General features: G+C 33.6%; 1 long non-coding RNA gene across 1 annotated transcript in view; it reads right to left on the reverse strand.

Moving 5' to 3' along the window:
• LOC111618735 overlaps positions 1–21,305 on the reverse strand; it is a 44,951-nt gene extending 23,646 nt beyond the window's left edge. The window contains exon 1 of the long non-coding RNA XR_002755632.1: positions 21,146–21,305. This is a non-coding gene — a long non-coding RNA (uncharacterized LOC111618735). The remainder of the gene's footprint in view (positions 1–21,145) is intronic.
• Positions 21,306–21,549: the final 244 nt, after the last annotated feature.

Here is a 21,549-nt window from a genome sequence, read left to right on the forward strand (position 1 = left end):
CGAAGAAAGGTGGTTCGTTTGTCAAAACTGCTCTTCAAACGGCCCATAATTCATGTGCAGGAGTGGACACTGACGATGAAGATGCTATACCCTCATCAGTATTCCAGATAATGCTACTCTCATAATTCAATAAAAAATAATAGTATTCTATTCTGCCATGGTTTCTCCTAAGCTTCCTATACAATTAAAAGTAGCGCTCTTATAGATAATTCAAAAGAAAAAATTAAAAAAAAAAAAAAAACTCAGTAGAAACCATTAGTAATCTTTAGAAAATCAGTAGAATATTAACTTGATCGTCACGCTTCTAAGAGGAGGGTAGGGATATATTACGTAAGGTATAATTGTCAATTGTTGAATTAGGATTACCTTCTCTTACTTTAACTTAATTAATGAATATTTCCCAAGGTGAAATAAATCATCAGATTTACTTTTTCATCCCCCTCTCATCAGAAACAAATAAATAAATAGAAATTTATTCATAGAAGAATCATTCTCGAATCATCTTAAAGATAAACAAACCAGTAATTTGTTATCGGATTTTTTTAAAACTAAAACATCTATCGAATTCTGTCATTAAATAACGAATTTGATTAAGGGAATAACATATTTTTGTACAGAAAAACACAAAAAAAATCCGACTTATCTCGGTATATAAATAAGTTACATTGCACTTCGTAAGTCGCGACAGAATATAAGATTATCGTTTTTTAAACTAATTTTTTTCCCCCTTCTTAAATTTGTTTCTTTGCTGATTTATTTGAAGAAGAAAAAAAAAAGGGGTACGTCAGTTAAGTAATAGGAAATTTTTAAATTACTTCTTCCACTAAAAAAAAGGGCATTAAGATGCATTCTCCATCTTTTTTTCCTTCCTCCTCCTCCTCCTCCTCCTCTTCCCTCTAAAGAAGCATTAACTTTAGAAGAAGATTTTAAAATAATTTAAGAGTTAAATCCGATATTTTTATGTAAATTATTTTTTCTTTTGAAATTTATTAAACTAATTTAGGAATTAGGAATAATTAAATTTTACAGAAATTAAGTAGATTATCGTCTCTTTGGAGAAGTGTTAAACGAATTATTACTTGAGAGTAAGGATCTAAGCATCTCGAAATTAAGGTTTTATATGGATTTGGCAAGTGAAATAATAAAAATTTTTTTTAATATATACATTTGTACGAATGTCTTAATGATAATTTATAAGTATAATTTATATTAATGAAAGTTGAATCACGAATATGAAGAACTTAAGTGCAACATATAAAATACCTTTAAAAAATGGCTTAATCAGTAAATTTTAGCTTAATTTTATATTCATAATTAATAAAATAAGTGATATTTTACATTAATCTTCAATTATTTATATCAATATATATAAAAAAAGTGAATTTTCGTCACGAGTTGTTACACTTAACCTCTATAATTCGATAGACGAATTGGGTATTAACGAAACAATTTCTATATAAATCTTATTATTTTATATTATTCTACGAGATTTAATGTCAATTCTCCAATTAGTTTCGGTTAATTGAAGAGAGATAGCAGTAATTGCCACGTTAAAAAAAGAAAAAGAGGATAGAAGTTGTAGTAAAACGTGTGGTTCCTCATTCTTTTCTCAATAAAAATAGTTCTACCTCCTAACCACTCGAAAAACTGCGTAAAAGACTGTTTTTAAAGGTTGATTTATAAATTTACTTTGCTCTAAAAATATCCAAACGATTGTTTAGCAACCAATATATCAGCATTTAGAATTTAAGATGTTTGTCAACACCTTTTTTTTTCCCCCTCCTTCCTTTTCCACTCTTTCCCCCTCCTCGACAGGATTTCCATTTTGGAAGCATTAAAATTTGTTCTCGACACGTTAAAGTATATATAAATCAACATAAAATGAGTTTTATAAACGTTGTAGATAGGAGAAAAATCTAAAAAACTCGAACTCGAGTACGAAAGATCAGACGTCAACGAACTTATAAAAAAAAAAAAACGTTTTGATTCATATCACAAGACTCAAAGAACTGTTTAAGTGAGGCAACTTGTTACTTTGACAGCTGGCCAGCAATAATAAAAACGATAATTAAAAATATAACGGATTAAATACAGTTTAAACTCCAATATAGAATACAGTTGCGTGACATTCGAGTGTATTTTTCTTTGCGATTTGCGTAGTAAAAATAACGTTTGTAGAGTAAATTCCTACTTTAGAATAGGAAGAATTTACAATGAAGCAGTTGCCAAAAACTCTTAATATAACATTTATTTTAGTTTTTTTGAGTTTCTTAAAGGTCTGGGAATCTCCCTCCCTTTCACTCACTCTCACACGATAACACTGAAACACGTTAAAGGATCAGAAGTGATGAAAACTTTATGAAGTTGTCAAGAGGCCAATAAAACTTGCAAACTAATAAAGAATGATTTGACGTCATTGGTAAAGAATATAAAAAAAAAAAAAGTCACTTGTCAATAAATATATAACCTTTTAAAAGATTTACTTATCGATAAATGTTTGTATAGAGAACTCACGAGTTTGGCTAAGCAAAAATTGCGATTTGGGAGTTTTCTAAGAAAGAAAAAAATGCAATCAGAAAGTTCGTGAACCGATCCTTTAACATAAAAATAAATAATAAAAAAAAAACCAAAATCAAAAGTTGGGGGAATGGGACGTTCATACAAATGCCCTCCCCCGAATAATAATAATAATGGACGCCTATCCGGGTTACTATGGCAACAATTCTCTCTCTCTCTCTTTCACCCTCCCCATAACTCCCATTCGAGTCACGTGCACAATCAGCCACTGCGGGAGTAATCACGTCACCTGCTAGAATTTTCGTATCCGTTGTTACCGGAAATCCGGTCACATTACTCCGACGATGTTTCTAACCGATTTAACGATAACAAGTCACAAAAATATTACCATTTATATACATATCTTAATGATTTTCTGTAACGTTTATTCGGTAACATTGTTGAACGTCGCAGACTGCGCGCTTTAATCTTCCGATTTAAAGGATGGAGATGATCGAAAAGGGAGATAAAAGCTCACGTGTACAATTTATATGGGGAGAAGTAATGCCGTAGACAATAGGGAATATTCTGTCTTATCTCCGTTCGCATTAAACTGGCCGAGTTTAATGTTCACGGCAAAATGGCGGCGAGTAAACGATGGTAATCACATTTTACATGACAATGCTTCAGCTACTCAGATTTACATTTGTGCTGTGTTATAGTTTATAGAAGACGAAATAGAAAAAAAATAATACTCATATATATATATAAAATAACTTCCAAACTAGGTTTTAGCAGTGCGCGTGACAGGTGAGACCTTGACCCACCCCCAGTTCCTCATTATTACCCATACCGGGGAATCGTGAAGGTAGCGCCCTCCAACTGGGGTGGCTCTGTATGAAAAAAAAAAAATAAATAAGCGATTCTGTCATTGTAAAATATCTATAACGTTTCCGGGCCTCTTAAATATTTCCCTTGCCTAAAAAAATATACACAAAAGGATATTTTAGTACTTGTGCTTCTTCTCTGTTCTACTAAATCGATGCTAAAGTTAAGCTTAGAAGAGATCTTACAACGGGCGCGGTTGAGATACTTTCCCTTGTGAAAATTTATAAACAAGAATGGAGCATGAGGGGAAAAAGAGGGTAAAAAAAGGGGAAGAAATATTGCGATTTTTCCAAAAAGGCAATCTTCTAAAATATTCCCCCTACACGAATACAAACAGAAAGCAATCTTATTAATTTCAGTAAATTTAATTTTATTATTTTAAACGAGAACTGAGGTTAAAAGCCATTGAAAATTGCCAATTTTCAAAGAGATTTGGAACCTTTCAATCCCTCAATTCTTTAGATCTTTTCAGATTTGCCTTATAAGCACAGAAGACCCCTTTACCGAAAGAGCCAAAAAAACTGACTTTTTGAGCAAAACTGTGTGAAGTTTTTACATCAAATATTAATTATAAATTTAAAAAATAAGGTATTTATGAATAATTTCAATAAATAGTAAGGGAGCAATACGTTTAAAACCGTCCCGTAGATTATACAGGTCGTCACCTACATAACGAGAAAGCAACCTTAATTTACATTGAAAGGAAAAAATATATAAAGAATTACCGTCATATCTGAATGATTCTCACGTTTTTATATTAATTTATGAATATTATTAATCAACGTTAACGTTATTCTGCGAAGAGAGAACCATCGAAATTCCATTACAACAATTCATTTTCTCTCACTTTTCCATTACAAGAAGGAATGACAAACGAGCAATTTCGTTCGAATTTTAAATTAAAAAAATAAATAAATAAACTTAACGGAACATAGAATTTAAGCACGAGGCGTTAAGTTTCAAAGTTTAAGAAAGAAACAGTGACTCTCCACCCCCCCTTTTTTTTTATAAAGAAATCTACTAGATCCAATGGAGACAAATACTACAGCAATATAGATGAAACGAGAGACAATAAATAGACCTTATCTTCTTCGCCACATCAAACTCAAAGTTCCATCAATTGCTTGGCGCAAAGGATTTTTCAATGATGGAGGAATAAGTGGGAATATATCACCATCTACTTGAGTAGAAAACAGTAGAAACTGAAGAATTCCTTCTTCTTTTTTCTTTTAACTTCCCTCAGGAAGAAAATGTATATATTTATATAAAAATCAATCCTTTTTTTTTTTTTAAACCCTTTAGCGATAGAAATCAACGTTATCTTACAAGCCAAGAAATTTCGTATCCACGTAGTAATAATACTGTTTAAACGGCTTTAATTTTCGCTACGTAACTTAGGCAAACTTTCCGGAAAGCTTAATCACAATTTGATGCTTTTCCAATTTTTCTTTTTCTAGTTATATCCCCGGGAAAGCGTAGCCAGTTTGCCATTTCCAGCTGAAATCGAAAACAAGAGTCTCTGCCAAGTTTAAGATTTAAAATCTTCAGAAGATCGATTATTTTTTCTTTTTTTTTCTTTCGCTTCTCTCCCTCCTCCTCCTCCTTTTCCTGTACTTCGGAGCACGCGGAGAATCCGGATATACTTTTTTTTTTTTTTTAAAACCAATTAAAAATATCAGAATGAGCATTTTCATGTTCGAAACATCTGTTCGCTTCTACACGTCTAGAATAAGCATTTTGAATATTGCAAGCTGCTACTAACGATGAGCATCTTTTTAAAATGCTCATCGTTAGCAGCAGCAGCAGCAGCAGCTTGTGAACGATTTGTACGTTGCATGCAATTATCCGCTCAGTTATAGTTAAGAAATCCATACGATATGGCTTGGCCAGTATCTGTTTTTGAAAAAAAATCATCCAGTTTTAATGAATTCACGCGAGAATTTCCATATTCAAAACGATTCTAAGCAATCATCCATTAGAAAAAAAAAATAAATAAATCAAGGAAGAGGTAGAAAATTATATCATTCGTACATGAAAATTACTTTATATGAAGTAAAGAAAAAAAAAATATGTATGCCAAGGAGAACCGAATAGAAATATATCAGAAAATGGCATTACAAGGTGTATTTGTATTGAAGCAATTACGTCAGACTACCTGGTAATATTATCTGACACCCAACTCGGCAACTTTATTAATGACTTAGCGACAAACCCCCGGGATAAACGCGTGCCTTAGATTGTCGCCTTCATTGTCTGAAAATCATTCCCCATCTCTATTTCTCCCTCAGGGAACAACGTAATCTCTCGTCTCCTTACCGCCAACTCCTAATCTCAAACAGCATTAACCTTCGGGCTAATTGCCAGTCCGGTTGGCCAAACCTGAAATTTTGAATCCGACACTCCATCTGCAAACTAGGAGCAATACAGGCTGCCAGCTGCACGCAACGTTATTATTATTATTAATAATTTTTTTTTTTTTATTTTATATTTATATCCTTTACTAATTTCCGTAACAGTTAGTCCCGTATCCGTTGTGGCAGGTGTTTAAATGCTGCTTAACACAATTTCAAATTTAAAAATACATTTAAAAATATATATATATATTAAGAGCGAGCGACTAGAGGGTGACGTCCGCCACCTAGCGTAATTTCTGAGAATTACCCGTCAACTGCGTCATACGAGACAAGTTGAAAGACCGCGTTTTTTAACACAGTAAACGTCGTTACTACTACTACTACACATACAGGTATTAAGCTGATTACCAGTTCAAATATAGCTAAGTTGGCATATCATTATTCAGGCACGGTTGTATTGCGCTAACGTTATTACTGTTGTTTTTTATTTCTTTTTTTTTTAACATGTCGGCGGAGTTAAAAGACACAAAAAAAGTATAAAATAATAGAAGATTGCCCTAATCTAAATAGTAATTACGATATTATTGAACTATATCGTTATAAATTACCAAGTTACGTCGCTCGTGTTTAGTAAGAAGTGACGTTACGCCTGAATGAATTCTATTCTTGGGAATGTCAACATCACGTTCAAATTTGTCGAAACTCTTACTACTAGGAAAAATGTTTACCGTTGTTGCTATTTATATATATATATATATTTTTTTTTAAATTATAATTTATAGCTTTATAACGCTCGAATAATGTCGAATTGCCTATGCGTTTTAGAGTAAAGATTAAAAAAAAAGGGGGCGCGATTATTCCGCTGCATGATTGCCACACAATCCCCTTAAAAATCTCCCATCCCCTGTTTCGATAATGACGTTACTNAAATTATAATTTATAGCTTTATAACGCTCGAATAATGTCGAATTGCCTATGCGTTTTAGAGTAAAGATTAAAAAAAAAGGGGGCGCGATTATTCCGCTGCATGATTGCCACACAATCCCCTTAAAAATCTCCCATCCCCTGTTTCGATAATGACGTTACTTCTATCAAAAGCGAACGGGACACGAGTAGTCACGCATACGGAAAGGGAACCAACCACCTGAACCTTCAACCCACGTTGGTTCCTCAGAGGATGACCACGAGCAAGAATGGCTCCTGTTAAAATGACAGCTTGCTGGGGCATGTGTTATCTTAGTAGTTGCCGAGTCGTCAAGAACGTTATGACCGAATGACGAAAATGCGGCAGGCTGAAGAATATAAAAATTGGGGGGGGGGGAGAGGCCGAAGAGAAGGGAGAAAGAGAGAGAGAGAGAGAGAGAGGAGGAGGACGAGGGAGCGGTGATTCAATCAGTGCACGTGGAGCTTCCAGACTAATCAGGTCTCCGAACTGCGCTGGAGATTTTAAATTAAACAGGCTGAATCAGAATGACTCAACCATGCCCGCAGGAGTTTGACAGGTTTCCGATACGACGGACGGTTTAGGGGCAAAGGGGCTCCTCTTCGAGTCGTCATTAAGAGGACGCCATTTTCATTGGAGGGAAAGAAGACCATTCTACCACCGTGTGCAAGAAAGATAACCTGTTTACCAACTGTACATTCGCATTAATGTGACTAACCCAATAAAAGTTTCTGGAAAGATGACATTTTGAAGCTACTCGTGCGTTGGGAATCTTTGTTGCAATACGCGGCTGACGCGCTGGAAAAAATGTCAAGTGCCAAACGAGTTACATTAGGATTTGTCACTCGGATGTGGCAAGTTAGAAGGAAAAAATAATAATAATAAATTAAATTAAAAAAAAGTCTATGGCTGTGACTAAAAGGGATTTATATAATATGGGCATATCAACGTGTCATAAATTTTACATGCACCTCTTTACAACGTTGGCCTTTTTTTATGACTCATTAATGAAATCATGCATAACCTACATTTCATGGGAAGAACATTCATTTCAGACAAACGTGTGACGTTAAAAAAAGGAGCCACAATGGTGTTAATGGTAACTAGAACCGAAATTAGTAACGAGGGGGTGAAGCTTTTTCATCAAATATTTCAACTATTCATAATAGGATTTTCTCTAGCTTTCAACCAATGACGCACCGTTCTACCAATTATAATATAACCTAAGATCCACAGCAGCTGTTGTAACGAAGGTGAGTACATCTCCACCGAGGGGAGGAGGAGGAGGAGGATGGAAAGAGGTAGGGTAGGAGCTTTCATTCATCCATTCCCCTATTTCCCTCCGGCTACTTGAATGAAACGATGTTGACAATGGCAGAGATGTGTGGTTGTTAAGACCAACCCAGTTTACTATTCACAGGAAGATGGGACAGTCGGATTTTGGAAAGGGATTAAGAACGGCTTCTCCCCTATTCCGGGTTGGAACCCGACGTGACGCTGTTCCGTCAATTTCAATAAGGTTCTCCTCTTTCATTCAGGGGGACCGTGTGCCCAAGAGCATTGTGTCAATGGAAGAGAAACCAGCTTGTAACGGACCCTATACGGGGTGACAAATGCGGAAGAAAAATGTCACAAGCTTTACTTGCCCCCTACGAACTTTTATAAGGCTTTAAAACATCGAAAAATCCAACAGTAGAAATTGGAAATTTATAAAATAATTTCATAGAAATGTTTCAATTTGAGTTAATATATCTTTAAATATTAATTATGGAAGAGGGCGAATTGTGTAACCATGCGATTTAACTAGATTTGGCGCGGGATATTTGTTAATTCCGAATAGGTAAGTAGAGGAATATCTCGTAGGATTTATCCTTCTAACGTATTATACCACTAGACCATCAATTATCAATGGAACAATGATACCCACCCGGGAAATCAACCATTTCCTCAACCCTATGAGACCAGAAGATAGATGTATCTGTATATTAACGTTCAAATCCCAAGAGTGACATTACTTATTACGTACAACACACTAGTCAGATGTATACGATGCATCATTTACTGCTGACTAACTTTTTAAACCGAAATTATTATCTGATGACGTCAGAGACGTAATACGGCAGTCCTTTGAAAGATTTAAAGCCGCGTAACTGGAGATGTACCATTCCCCCCCTTTACATCTTCTAGTCCACGTACGCATGAAACGGGCATCCCCAGAAACATTATACTACCAAGACTATTGGTACAATAATTGGGTGCCCAAAATTCTCGAGGGTGAAAGGTCAACCATCCATCAACAGACGCTATCACGCTCATTCGTGACCCACAGCGCGCGTCACCGGAAGTAACCGGATGCTCAGTCACGTACTGTCCCGAAGCGAAAGAGGAGAAGGAGGTCCGTTCCCCCACAGGGTAAGAAAGAAAAGAGCAGCTGACGTAACAATAAATTATCATCGAATTTTTACAATTTTTTAACTATTTATAATTGATATATTTGACCTTAAAAAAAAGATAAAGCAGGATTTTATTATTAATTAAATTTAGACATAAGAGGAGAAGGATCTTTCTCTCTCTTAAACCATTAAAAAAAAACTAAAAGGAAGTTAGAATAAAACACTAATTTCGGAAATTTTAAAAGGTAATTCAACTATAAAACTTCATTAAATCGTATTTTTTAATGTAGCTTTTTACTTCGTTCGGCCCAAACAAATCATCAAATTTATCCTCATTTAAATAAAAGCACTTAAAAATACTCTTAAAATTAAAGTAATTAATTAAACAAGCGATTTATTTACTCTTTTAATTAGGAAATAATCCACTGGACATGAATTACGGTTCCTTTTTTTTAAGGGTAACTTTTTATAGTACCACCCTCCGGATGATACGGTGAGTCACAAAACTATGTTTTGATATTATACAAAGTGCAAAGCGTAACAGTTTCTTTCTTATTTTTAATGTTATGATTCATAACACCGAATCAAAAATGTTTACTCCACGTCACAACTCTATTAAAAATTATTATAAAGATGTCACGACCCCGTAAGGGCCATCATAGCCAGCATCTAGTATAAAAATTAAATGATTAAGTTGTTCTTTGTATATAAAAATACGGGCTCAAGGTTTAATTCTCAAAGATATTATTTTTAAACAGAAGGTAGTACACCACCCCGTCCCATATTGCCATTCTTTCTTAGAATGCAAAGTAAAGGTCAAGGAGAAAGCTTTTGTTTTCGAGCCGCGTGACCTTAATGAACTTCAAAACCATTAAATATATCCATTTAGCACTTAGTTGGACATCAAGTTCAAGGTTTGTAGAAGGGTTTTTTCTTTTTTTTTTTTACGAAAATTATATGACCATAACTCCATCTGGGTTCGGAAAGCCGAAACTTGAACGTCTGTGAAGAACCAAGAATGGTAAAAAGGGTACCACATAAATCTTCAACGTTTCGCCACATTTAGAGCATTTAAGAATATGAAACCCCACATAAAAATTGAAGGAAAAAAAAAATAATAATAATTCGATTTCTGAAAGAGAATTTATAGAAAAATCCAAGAATTTCAAGTCATGTCAAAAGTGAAACTAACTGGAAGATAAATGTTCCATTTGTGAGAAGAGAGAATTGAAAACAAGAATTGAGAAAATGCCTAAGGCTAAAGGCGCAACGAATAATAGAGGATTTTACAAAGAGAGGCTTCCGTAGCCGAGGGGTCAGAGGGCATCAAAGGACCGCTGGAAACTAGCTGTCAGGTAGAAGTTCAATTTTTCATATGTTAAAGTGCTCCAAAATGGGTAAAAGACATAAATCCCTAGCGGACACTAATTAACATTCCTCATCGAGGTTGAAATATAAATTTAGTTGCTCCTCTTAATATTTATAAATAGAACCACAAAGTTTTCGATTTGCTTTTTTAAAATGGTTTTTTTTTTGGAAAGATTTATTTCTGTAACTTGCAGTTTGGTGGTGACTTTTTTAGTCTCTTCTCCGTGCCACTGCCCCTAGGATATTTCTGGGTTACTTCGGGGAAAGTGAGCACCGGACATCCTAATGACGTCATCACCAGGGAAGGAGACAAGAGACACTTTGTTTGAAATGGTCCTCATCGCCCTATTTTCCCACGCTGGTATCTTTCTGTTCTCGTCCGTGTTTTGAGTGGAGGGAGAGAGCATCTCTCGTTTCATCCTTTCCGTAGTTCTTTCCATTGATACGCTCGAAAAGTGGAACCATTGTATTATTCCACATTTTCGCTGGTAATAGCGTTAGAAAATGAAACGACTCCCGCAGAATTCTTCTTCCTTTATCTCTTAATAAAATAAACCCGAAGCAGCAAATTACTCTTCTCCTTTTCTTCAAGAGAGTCACGTCTCAGTACTCGAACTCAATGGCTCTCCAACTCGTTACGAACAGACTGAATAATGCGACTAAATCTTCAAATGTCTCAAAGACGATCATCGATTTTCAATTACATTTACCCAAATTATAACCAATTTTAATAAATATTGCATTTTGTTTTTTTTTTCTACTGGAAGCTTTAAAACGTCCATCAATAAATGGCGAATTACACTTAAACACGTTGTCTTTAATAACCTAATTTAAATGTATAAGGAGCGTAACAACGTTTATTGTTAAATGAAAAGATACGTAACAGGTTGCTACCGAGATTGACGCGTGCTTCATTCCGTTTCGTGCGTCATCGCCAGTTTTAGTCATTGCGTCCAGAATGCCTGATTCACCACTTAGGTATGAAGGCACGATCGTACCCAGGATTTTTCTTTTATCCATAATCCCCGTACACAGTTAAAGCGCGAGTTATGGAGGTATTAATTCACAAAATTGCGCCTCCTTGGACTACTAAAATTTGCATATTGACACTTTCGATACGTCATTCAATAACGTTGGAAATTTTTCGAATGGGTGCAACCATTCCCATCGCCCTAAATTCTTTGAATGGAAACCACGATTGGGAATGTCAATCGCAACTGCACAAGATCATTCAAGTTTTTACAATAGTTTTTAAAGTTAGGATATCGTCTGAATCGCAGGTACCTCAGGGGCCAGTTATTCAACTATTGAAGAATAGATAGAATCCTGCATGAGGTACATCAGACGGGCGCACCCGAAATTGAAGAGGAGAGAGAATTTCTTTAATTCAAATCGTCTAGAATGGTCCTATTGTTGTTTTGTTCCGCTTTATAATTATTTCTCTGAAAGAACCGAGTTTTGTAGAAGGGAGTTAATAAATATTTAAACCCATTTCTGAATTGAAAATGTGTGTATTTTGATGACATTGACCACGCATCCCTCGAAGGTCGTGACCTCTTCTCTTCAGCCACTGCCTATCTCGAGTACGGTTCTATTTATTTGTACCGCTCAAAGGACCCACTTTGGACTCGAAGGTAAAAAGATTTTAGGGAGAAGCAGATTATACGAAATACTAGAGAAAGCGCAGATAACATCCGACAGCTGAGAAAACACATCTGAGCAGCTGCTGGTCAGTTAGCCAGAGGAGGGAAGTCATTTTCCCACGATCAGCTATCGGTAACGCGATACCACCCGCCATTACCACCGGACATTGCCATGGTAACGTTCGTCACATAATAAGCGTGCTCATCATTTAGGAAGTTGGCTCATCATCCCACAAAATGATTTCTGTTTTTAAATATTTTATTTCCTTTTTTTTTTTTCGTTGGTATTGCCGAGCGGCACGAGCGCTTTGCAAAACAGTAGCGCATGGAATCCTTCAAACCGGCTACCGGCGCGTAATTTGAACTTTAGAAAAATGTTAGACACGACGCAAATCATTTTTGGAGAATAAGCAGAATGAATGTAACAGGAGCCTCGCTATTGGATTTCGTAGTAACAGTAATGTTTCGGGGAAGTCCTGCCGTCTTTCCCTTAATTTGCCCAACAATCCGGTCCCTAACGAAACCCTCCCAATTTTGAGGAATACAGCCAATCAGCAGTGCTCCGTCGGCTACAAATCACGGTTTATTGTCATCCAAGTGGTTCTCCCGACCACTCCAATGAATCGAGAGACATCTGGCAGAGACAGGGGACCATGCTTCTCTTTCTCTTTCCTCAATCTGAACAGTCGATTCGAGCAGGAAAGAGGGAAGACAAAAAAGAAAAACACAACAAAAACGAGCATCCCCTATAAATATTTATGAACCATCTTTGTTAATAATATATATACAATTTTTTTTTTTCCTTTAAATTTCTTGATCGTTTCGATCCCTCGAATAAAAGAAGCGGATGCATAAGTATAGAGTTACATAAAGAGTAGTTTCGGTTATGGCGCGTGGCTGATGATTTTTCGAAATTTAATAGGCGGCTCCTATGAAATTCGAGATGTTCGACACGAGGACAAAAACTAAATTCGTTTAAAGCAAACCAATTATTCTTTTAGGAAGTGACCAAATTAAAAGGCACCACCACGTTTAAGATATATCGCTAATTGAAGCCATGGTTGACATTCTTGGACACGGTGCCTTTCCTTTCTGAATGGCACAGCCTGTAACCAATGTATAGAAACTACTACCACCAGGTGCCGATAAGCTAAACGATGTCTGATGAGCTTTCCTCGCCTTGACCCCTTTGTAATAGTGCATGGATTATAGAACACCTGCCTGAAGATTCAAGGACGAGCATTATATATAGGCTATATATATTTATATATTGTAACATTCTATAGAAACAACTAATAGGATGTGGGTAGGCACTATGCTGTAAAGTAATAAATTTTCTACATTAAAAAATATGAAAGTACACATTTTAAGCAAAGAAAACGATTTAATTCCCTACTCGAAGGTGTGGCAGATTCGTTTCTTCTTAGTAACCTAGTCCCAATTTCCTGTTAAGGCAGTGTCCTTCTAGAGCAGGTGACGTTCTTCGTTAAGAAATTAATCATTTTATGAACATTTATCATTACTTAATAAGTTATTCCCATCAATAATTATTTTTTTTTATTTATCAATACAACGAATCGAATCCAAACCGGGAGAGTACAGAACCACACAATTGCAGCACTCGACCACCCCGAAACTACACATTTCAATTTCAAAAAAACCCCACTTCTTAGGAATGTAATTTTAGTTAGAAGGGCTTCTCTGATGGTAAATGTATGTTAGGACCGCAAAGCCCTGTCAACGATACATTTACCTTCATAATTCTGTACCCTTAGGGATGAGGCCAACATCATAAAGAAAACTTTACACGAACGATAAGTAATGTTGTAAAAATGCCCTTCCTAACCTAACTAGCTAATAAATACTTGAAATTCTTCTTAGACAAGATATTTATTTATTTTTATATATTAAAGCAATGGTGTAAGTTAAGAATCCAGATGGAAAGTCATTATGAAACAATACTCCATCATGTGTAATATTTTAAAAGATTTATAAGCTAGAAGGACACGTTAATGGAAAGATGGATGCTGCATAGGATTATCCTTTAATCGTATTCAATTTTAGCGAATCTGCCAAACAATGAAGACTGCCAGGAATTGATAAGAGCTTTAAACGCGATCCATTCTTATTGGCCTTTAATGATGACGTCAATTACGACTTTCGTCAAACAGTCGCAACCTATAAAATTTTCTCTAGGATTGTTTGGAAATTGAACAGCAACCAATGGCAAGAGAGCTTTGTTGATTTCATTATCAGATAATTCTGTAGTAATACGTGGTTTGAAATAAACTGATAATTTAATAAGTGGAAGGTTATTATTGTAAATTAATTAGCAGAAACGAATGACCCAAGAGGGACTTTGAAACAAACTTGGAACTTATCATCTTGGATTTAATTTCGCTACAAAAGGAAGGAAAATCTATCATCCGCTTTTGTTGGCATCACCCCAAAAACCTTTTCAAAATTTCGATACAACCGTTCGTTTTTAAAGTGCAACTAACCAAAACGTACGGGATTATCACAGGGAAAATCCCTCATTTATCGTAACCTTCCATTGAAGAAGAACCGAAACGAAAAAACGTCACGGATTATAAATTTCAACCAAAGAAAAATCGATTTTCATAACTAATTAATGAATCAAACTTATTAATTTCTCCATTAAAAACATCTAAATCGTAATAAAATCGACACCACCAAAATACAGCACGTTACGTGACTCACGTGTTCAGTGGCACACTGATTTAAAGTAAATTATTATCGGTTTATTTCGAAGATTTACACACAAAAAAAAAAAAACCAGTGATAATCGTAACATCTACGTAACCGAATTACACACTATTCAAGGTGTCTGCTATGTAAAAATGACTCATCAAATAATGAATCACGTACTCAATTAAAAAGAAAAAAAAATAATAGTTCGGAACACGAACATCTGATAGTTCACAAAGGCGCCATATTGAGATTTATACCACGAAAGATTAGAGAATGCGCAGTTGGTAGCTGATGGGATTTACTGGTGCATAGTTCCTGGCATAAACTAAAAATCTGGTAATACACCATTTTTTTTTTAAGTTACCAGGCATTTCCTGTGCCAGAGAATCTCTTCTATTTGTAAGATTATCCACCGTACAACGCGCCCCCTTGTTCTTATTATAGTGAGGGAGAGATAAATACATCTTCGCTTCGGTAGAAAATTGTGTAACCTCATCGAAAACCCCCCCAAAAAAATCAATTTTATTTTAAAGGCGGTGTTCATTAAGTTCTCTTCTATAAGCCCACAAAAGAGTAGAAATGATTTAGTTACTGTTTATTCAGGTTGTGTCAACGTTTAGGATATACAGTTCGCAATCTCCTAACATTCGGGGGATGCTTCAATGCACACGCCATTTGTTTAGACAGGTGGGACATACTTTTGAAAATGCACTAAAAAGCATTTTCGGATTGACTCTTCGTAGGGAATTTTCCCTAATGGTGCTGCTTCTATGCGGGAGATTTTTTTTTCCTGCTGAAATATTTAAAAGAAAGGGGAGGGGGAAAGAGTAAATACAACAATATCCATACCAAGAAAAACATTAATTAAACCGAAACAGAACAAATTAGATTTAATTCAGACGCATTATTAACTAACCGCCCTATAGGGTACAAATAATCCCAAGGTTAATATCGAAGGATTTTTAGGGAAGATGGGCGGTCTCTTAAACTCATCCATCATAGCTCCTGTGACAAGGACGACAATTTTCAATCCCAGGACCCCCAAAAATTCCTACGTACGATATACAGAAGAAAAGCGTAATTGCTATCCACGGTTCCTTCTATACCGAAGAAGTTCATTTAATATCTGCAGCAATTTTACTAACTGTACGAAGGAAAAAAAAAAAATAAATAATAATAATAACAACAAAATAATCCGCCATCTTCCCGATAATTATCATTCAAAATTTGCTTATGAATGACGTAGAATACGAGAATAGATATTTAAAAATGTAATTTCGATCACTAAAACTATGCAAAATTAATACGCCAATTTCTTAATTATTAACTTTTTATAAATAAAAATTTTAAATATATTCATAAATATTTAGAAAATTAAATAATAAGATATAAAATTTTTAAATATTAGTATTTTTTTTAATTAAAATAAATAAAGGAACATGGCGAGTATGGCAGCAAAACTTTTCAAACATCGGTATTACGGCGCCATCTGTGGGTTTAAAATACAATTAAACCGGTTACTTATTTCTTTTTATCGCTATGACTAATAACATAAACTTAGAAAAGTTTTATGTTTAATTTAAAAAGAAGGTCATGGTTATCACTTTAAATATAATTAAATTTTAAATTTTTTAAAATTAAATTATATTTGATGAATTAAAGCGGAATAATTTAAGCATTATTTACCAATCCAGTTTCGAAAATAATATTATAACACTCGAATCCGATAAATTAATGAATTATAATAATTTAATTAAAAATATTTTAATTATAAATTTAATTAATTAATCTATATGAATAAAATTAATTTGATTAGTTTTATTATAATTAATAATCATAAATTAGATCCTTCAATTAATATTTTTTTAAATTTTAATTTACTATAAAATAATAAATATTTACTAAAAGATGGCGCCACTAAAAATTTTAATGGAAACTATCAAAATAAAAAATATTCTTAATTAAATAATTAAAAATAATTAATAAATTATCCACTTAAAATATTTTAAATATTAATTTAAAATAATTTAATAGAAAAAAAAACAAAAAAAAGTCTAAATCAAATACAAAATTTATTTCTATTATCACTAACTAGATGGCAGCATTATAGTAACGTTTTAACCGAGCGACAAATCAATGCGGTTTTACTACAGTCTTAAAAAAATATTAATAAACTAAAAATTAATAAATATTAATAAATTAGAAATATTAATAAGTAGTCCGAATCCCTAAATATTTGACATTTTAGTTCCACTCGTCTATAACTTAAAAATGAAAAGAACGATATCGGCCATGAAAGAGATTTGCTGACGCTTCAACCACGTCAATCCGATTATAAAAACGATTTCAAAGATGCGTTTTCATCTTCTTTTCAATAGGGCAAATACCGAAATAGAATAGACTCTAGTGGAATTTTATGGATGAAATTAAAAAAAAAAAAAAAACATGAATTCATCTATTCTCCCGCAAGAAGTCGCGACTACACTTTTAAAGTTTTTACTTGTGGAGTCGCGTGTAAAATCGAAGGGGTTCGGGACATATCTGAAAGTAAAATCCACGAAGCAATTAGAATAATTACGCTAGACATTCTTGATGGAGCATGACATGAAATCGAATTTCGATAAGTGTACCGCGCTGTTAATGGCGCATACATAGAAGTCTATTAATACCGTACAAAATCTCTTTGAGTTACTCAGTGTGTGATACAAAAACTTCTAAAGCACTGTGATTAACGTGTCTTTCACAATAATCTCACGAAATCCCACTATTCATTTTCGGAAATCTTATGTGTCTGATGATTTTCTCGAATAGCTCACAGGAGGACTGAAATTGTTCCCGCTATAGTTTTAGCTATAAACTTTACTCAGATTAATAAATTAAGTTTCTACGCAATAAAACATCCCGCAAGTTTTATCATTAAATCCTAAGATATGCGTTGAATTTAAAATAATTTCTACACTCGATATTCATATGGCACACATTTTATGGTTTAATAACAGAGAGGTTGCGGCCGAAGTTTTCATCTCTCAAACGTGAACGTCGAACGTCGAGCGCCGCTTATAAGATAGCGGCGCTCGACGTTCGACGTTCACGTTTGAGAGATGAAAACTTCGGCCGCAACCTCTCTAATGAAATTTATTCATCTTTCTTGAATAACTGAGTTTTTATTTTTTCTTGAAGATTTTATTCCTGTTTTTTTTTTTACATTAACTTTTGAAATACACAGAATAGAAATTCCGCTTTATTAAAATTTAATTTATACAAGAAAAATTGCGAAAATCAATACGTAGTTAACTTGTACTACGTGACCGGTACTATCATTCAACTAATCAATGAATTATATCAATTGTGAAATTCAAACAAGATAACGACCTAGATCTCTTTTTTTCTCGCTAGAGGGCGACACGATAGTTAAAATTCAAATATTTAAAATATTTTTTGTAAAATTATATATTTTATTAATAATTTCGGAAGAACAAATTGCTAAATAATACATTTTTTATTTATTTTCTAGTAAAATTTTATATTTTAATTTATTCAAATTTATTAATTAACATAATTTTCTTTTTTACATAGACATCGATAATTACTTTCCACATTAATTAATCAGGGTAACAAAAGTTTAATTTCATTTTAATATTCTTAGAAACGGAATGAATTAAAATCTCTTTATGCATACCTTTAGAATTGCAAGTCTCAAAGCTTTCCGTGTAGCTTCTAAATTGCAGTTTAAATCAAGCTTGCATGTTTTTCATACTTAGATTTTAATGGAGATGAGATCACTTCTCCGAATAATAAAGCCACATTAGCGCGAGATTACACATTAAAAGTAACAAAGAATAAGCTTTGAAGATTAAATAATTCTCTAAGGCAGTTCCAGAGGATCCAAGTTCGAGTTCGGGCCAGCTAACATTTTTATATATAAATAAGAGGACTGGATATATATTTTCCTCATTACTTCCACAATGGGTATGGATAAGTGATACTTCTAGTACTCAAGGGGTAGAAAATGTTTATAAAAAGTTTCCTAAACACAATCGATTAATAATAAAATCAAGAGTACTTATTGCATTTTAAAATTCAAATTCTTTTACAGTATATGTAATTTTAACATAAGAGCAATGACTTGTGTATTTTTTTTCTTCCCTTCATTAGCTATTTTTTTCCGGAAATATCTCATTCAACAGGAATTTGCTTATCTAAAGTTCTATTTTTTCCCCCTTTCTCCATGCTTCCTACCGACATCCGCGATCCTAACAGGTTTAGTCAGAAATGGAATTTATGCAACAATAAAAGACAACCTTCGCATGTTAAGGATAACTTATTCATGCGGCAACAGACGGAGATTATCATACAAAATAATTCTAAAAACTAAAGTATTATTGTAAAAGTATTTTTTTTTCTTTGTGAAACGGAAAAAATACAACTTACAACTCTTATTAGATTAAACATTTGGGTAAAGTTTACATTTGTAAATAAACCAATTTAAATTAACTTCTACCAAAATTTCATGTATGATAAGGCCTACAAGTCCATTTAAAACAAGTAAATGTGACTTATATACTAGTAAATAACTTATAATTTTGATATTAACAAGTCGATAGTTTGAGTAACCTCATATTGAATGATTAATGGTTCCCAAGGTAAACTCTGGTATAAACAAGGAAGAATGTGTCCCAATAGCTTACTTTTATGAAGTCGTTTTATTGTCCGGACATATATAAAAGCACCCGACACATATATGAAAATATGTCGGATCGTATCTATGCATAGAAATATTTGGTAGAAGTTACATTTAGATACTTTTAAATATAGAGAAACGATCTGAAAGTAACATCTACCAATAATTTATGAATTATTGGTCCACTGCAAAGGGGTTAAAACGAAGAAAAATCTCAAGAAATATTCATGCATTTGATCATTTAAGCTTAGAACTGTGTAGCAAAAATAGAGCATTGTGTATAAAATTACTGAGGTTCAAAAATATTTTTTCCACTCTATTGAGCCTTAAATGGTACGTATAAAAATAGATTTCTATGACTACTTTCACTGCCGTTTTGTGTGTAACAAAATTCACAATGTAAATTCTGTACAAATCATTCTTTGTATTACTAATTAGCGACTTTAGCGTCAATTAAGTTCGAGAATGGGTTCGAATCTCCATACTCTATATCCTCAAGTTAATGAAGAATTATATCTTATCGAGTGATTTATTATATAGACAATATATTTAGTTGCATAAAGTTGCAACTTGTAGAATAAAAGTGGATTTTGTCGCAGTTATCAGCGCAATATGGATTGTATAGAATTTAAAAATTTGTCCATTATGGATGAGCGTGAACGTCTTCAAAATCGATCAGCATTATAATAAATGGAAACAAAGAGATTCAATTCGAACTATCTATAGAAATCACGAGAATTCAGTTCAAATTTGAATAAAATCTTTCAAGAGAAGGGGATATCCCATACAAAGCGACAGATGCTATTACTTCAACATTATAAAGTCGATTAATTATGGCTAATGAGCTCAGTAGTTATCATATATTATTTCCTTTCCGCTAAAGATTGCAAAATGCGTGTTCTAATTGTATAGATTACGTAACATTAAATAAAACGTAACAAAAAGTTTTTAAGATTAAAAGGGTTAAAAATTATTTTATATGATATAAAATGGCAACACTGTAAAACTCTTGCCAAACGAAAGTTTGAGGTCACGTGCCCGCGCGAATTCCATCGATCGTCGTCACATTCCTGAGGTCGTCATGACAACATTTCTAAAGAACATTGCGCAAGTTTGAAAATGTTCGTGTTTAAATTCGCATTAAAATATCCGTTAAATATATATATATAATATTTAATTATATACTTTTCAATTAATTTAGGTGTATAGAAATCACGTGATTAGCGGGAAGAGAAAGAGTACAACGACTCACTGTATGGGGTCGATGTCCGATCTAACAAAAAAACACGGGCATAAATACGAATAAAATTTTTTTTAAATTATAAATTAATAAATATATAAATAATTAAATACTTTTATGATAAATTCTTTCAATAAATATACACGTCGTTTAGTTTTTAACATAAAAATATGACAAGAAAATTTTTTTTTGTTCGCGAAATGTTTTCTTTAGAATGAAAGTGTAATATAAATATTTAAAACGTAGCCAAATTTGTAATTATATTGTGAGAATTTTTATGGTTAAACAATCTGGAATTATTCAAATGAACAAAAAAAAAAAAAAGCCCATCGGCCTTTGTTATGTAAAGGAATGCGGAGCGACAAACTTGACCCAAAGATGCTTACTGTCAACAAAAATGGATAAAATAAAACGTTGTAATCCTTACCTGTCTATTGAGAAAAGAAAAAATTAAGAAAAAAATTCTCGAAACGTTAATCCTAAGAGCTCGTTTAACAAACATATCTCTTCCGTCAACACGAATCAGCCTCCCGACTGTCACATGAAACGAGGTCATGTTTTAAGAACAAAGGAAGTGACTGACACATTCACTCCCGCCATCTCTTTGTTCCCCCGCCTGTAATCACGTGTTTAATATAAGCCATGACGATTGGACAAATTCGAATAATTTTGTGATGTCATTTCATGCTACACTTTTATTGGGTTATGAATAATCTTATGTCGTGACGTATTTTCGATATTTATGTCTGGTTGGATTTACGATTTCTCTTTAAATTACGTCAGCGAAAAATTTTGCTTCATTGGCCTTGAAGATCGAGTTTATCACGTGAG

This window comes from Centruroides sculpturatus, unplaced genomic scaffold (assembly GCF_000671375.1).
Source record: "Centruroides sculpturatus isolate CEXI.00-Female unplaced genomic scaffold, Cexi_2.0 scaffold67, whole genome shotgun sequence".
In the NCBI taxonomy this organism is placed as follows: Eukaryota; Metazoa; Arthropoda; class Arachnida; order Scorpiones; family Buthidae; genus Centruroides; species Centruroides sculpturatus.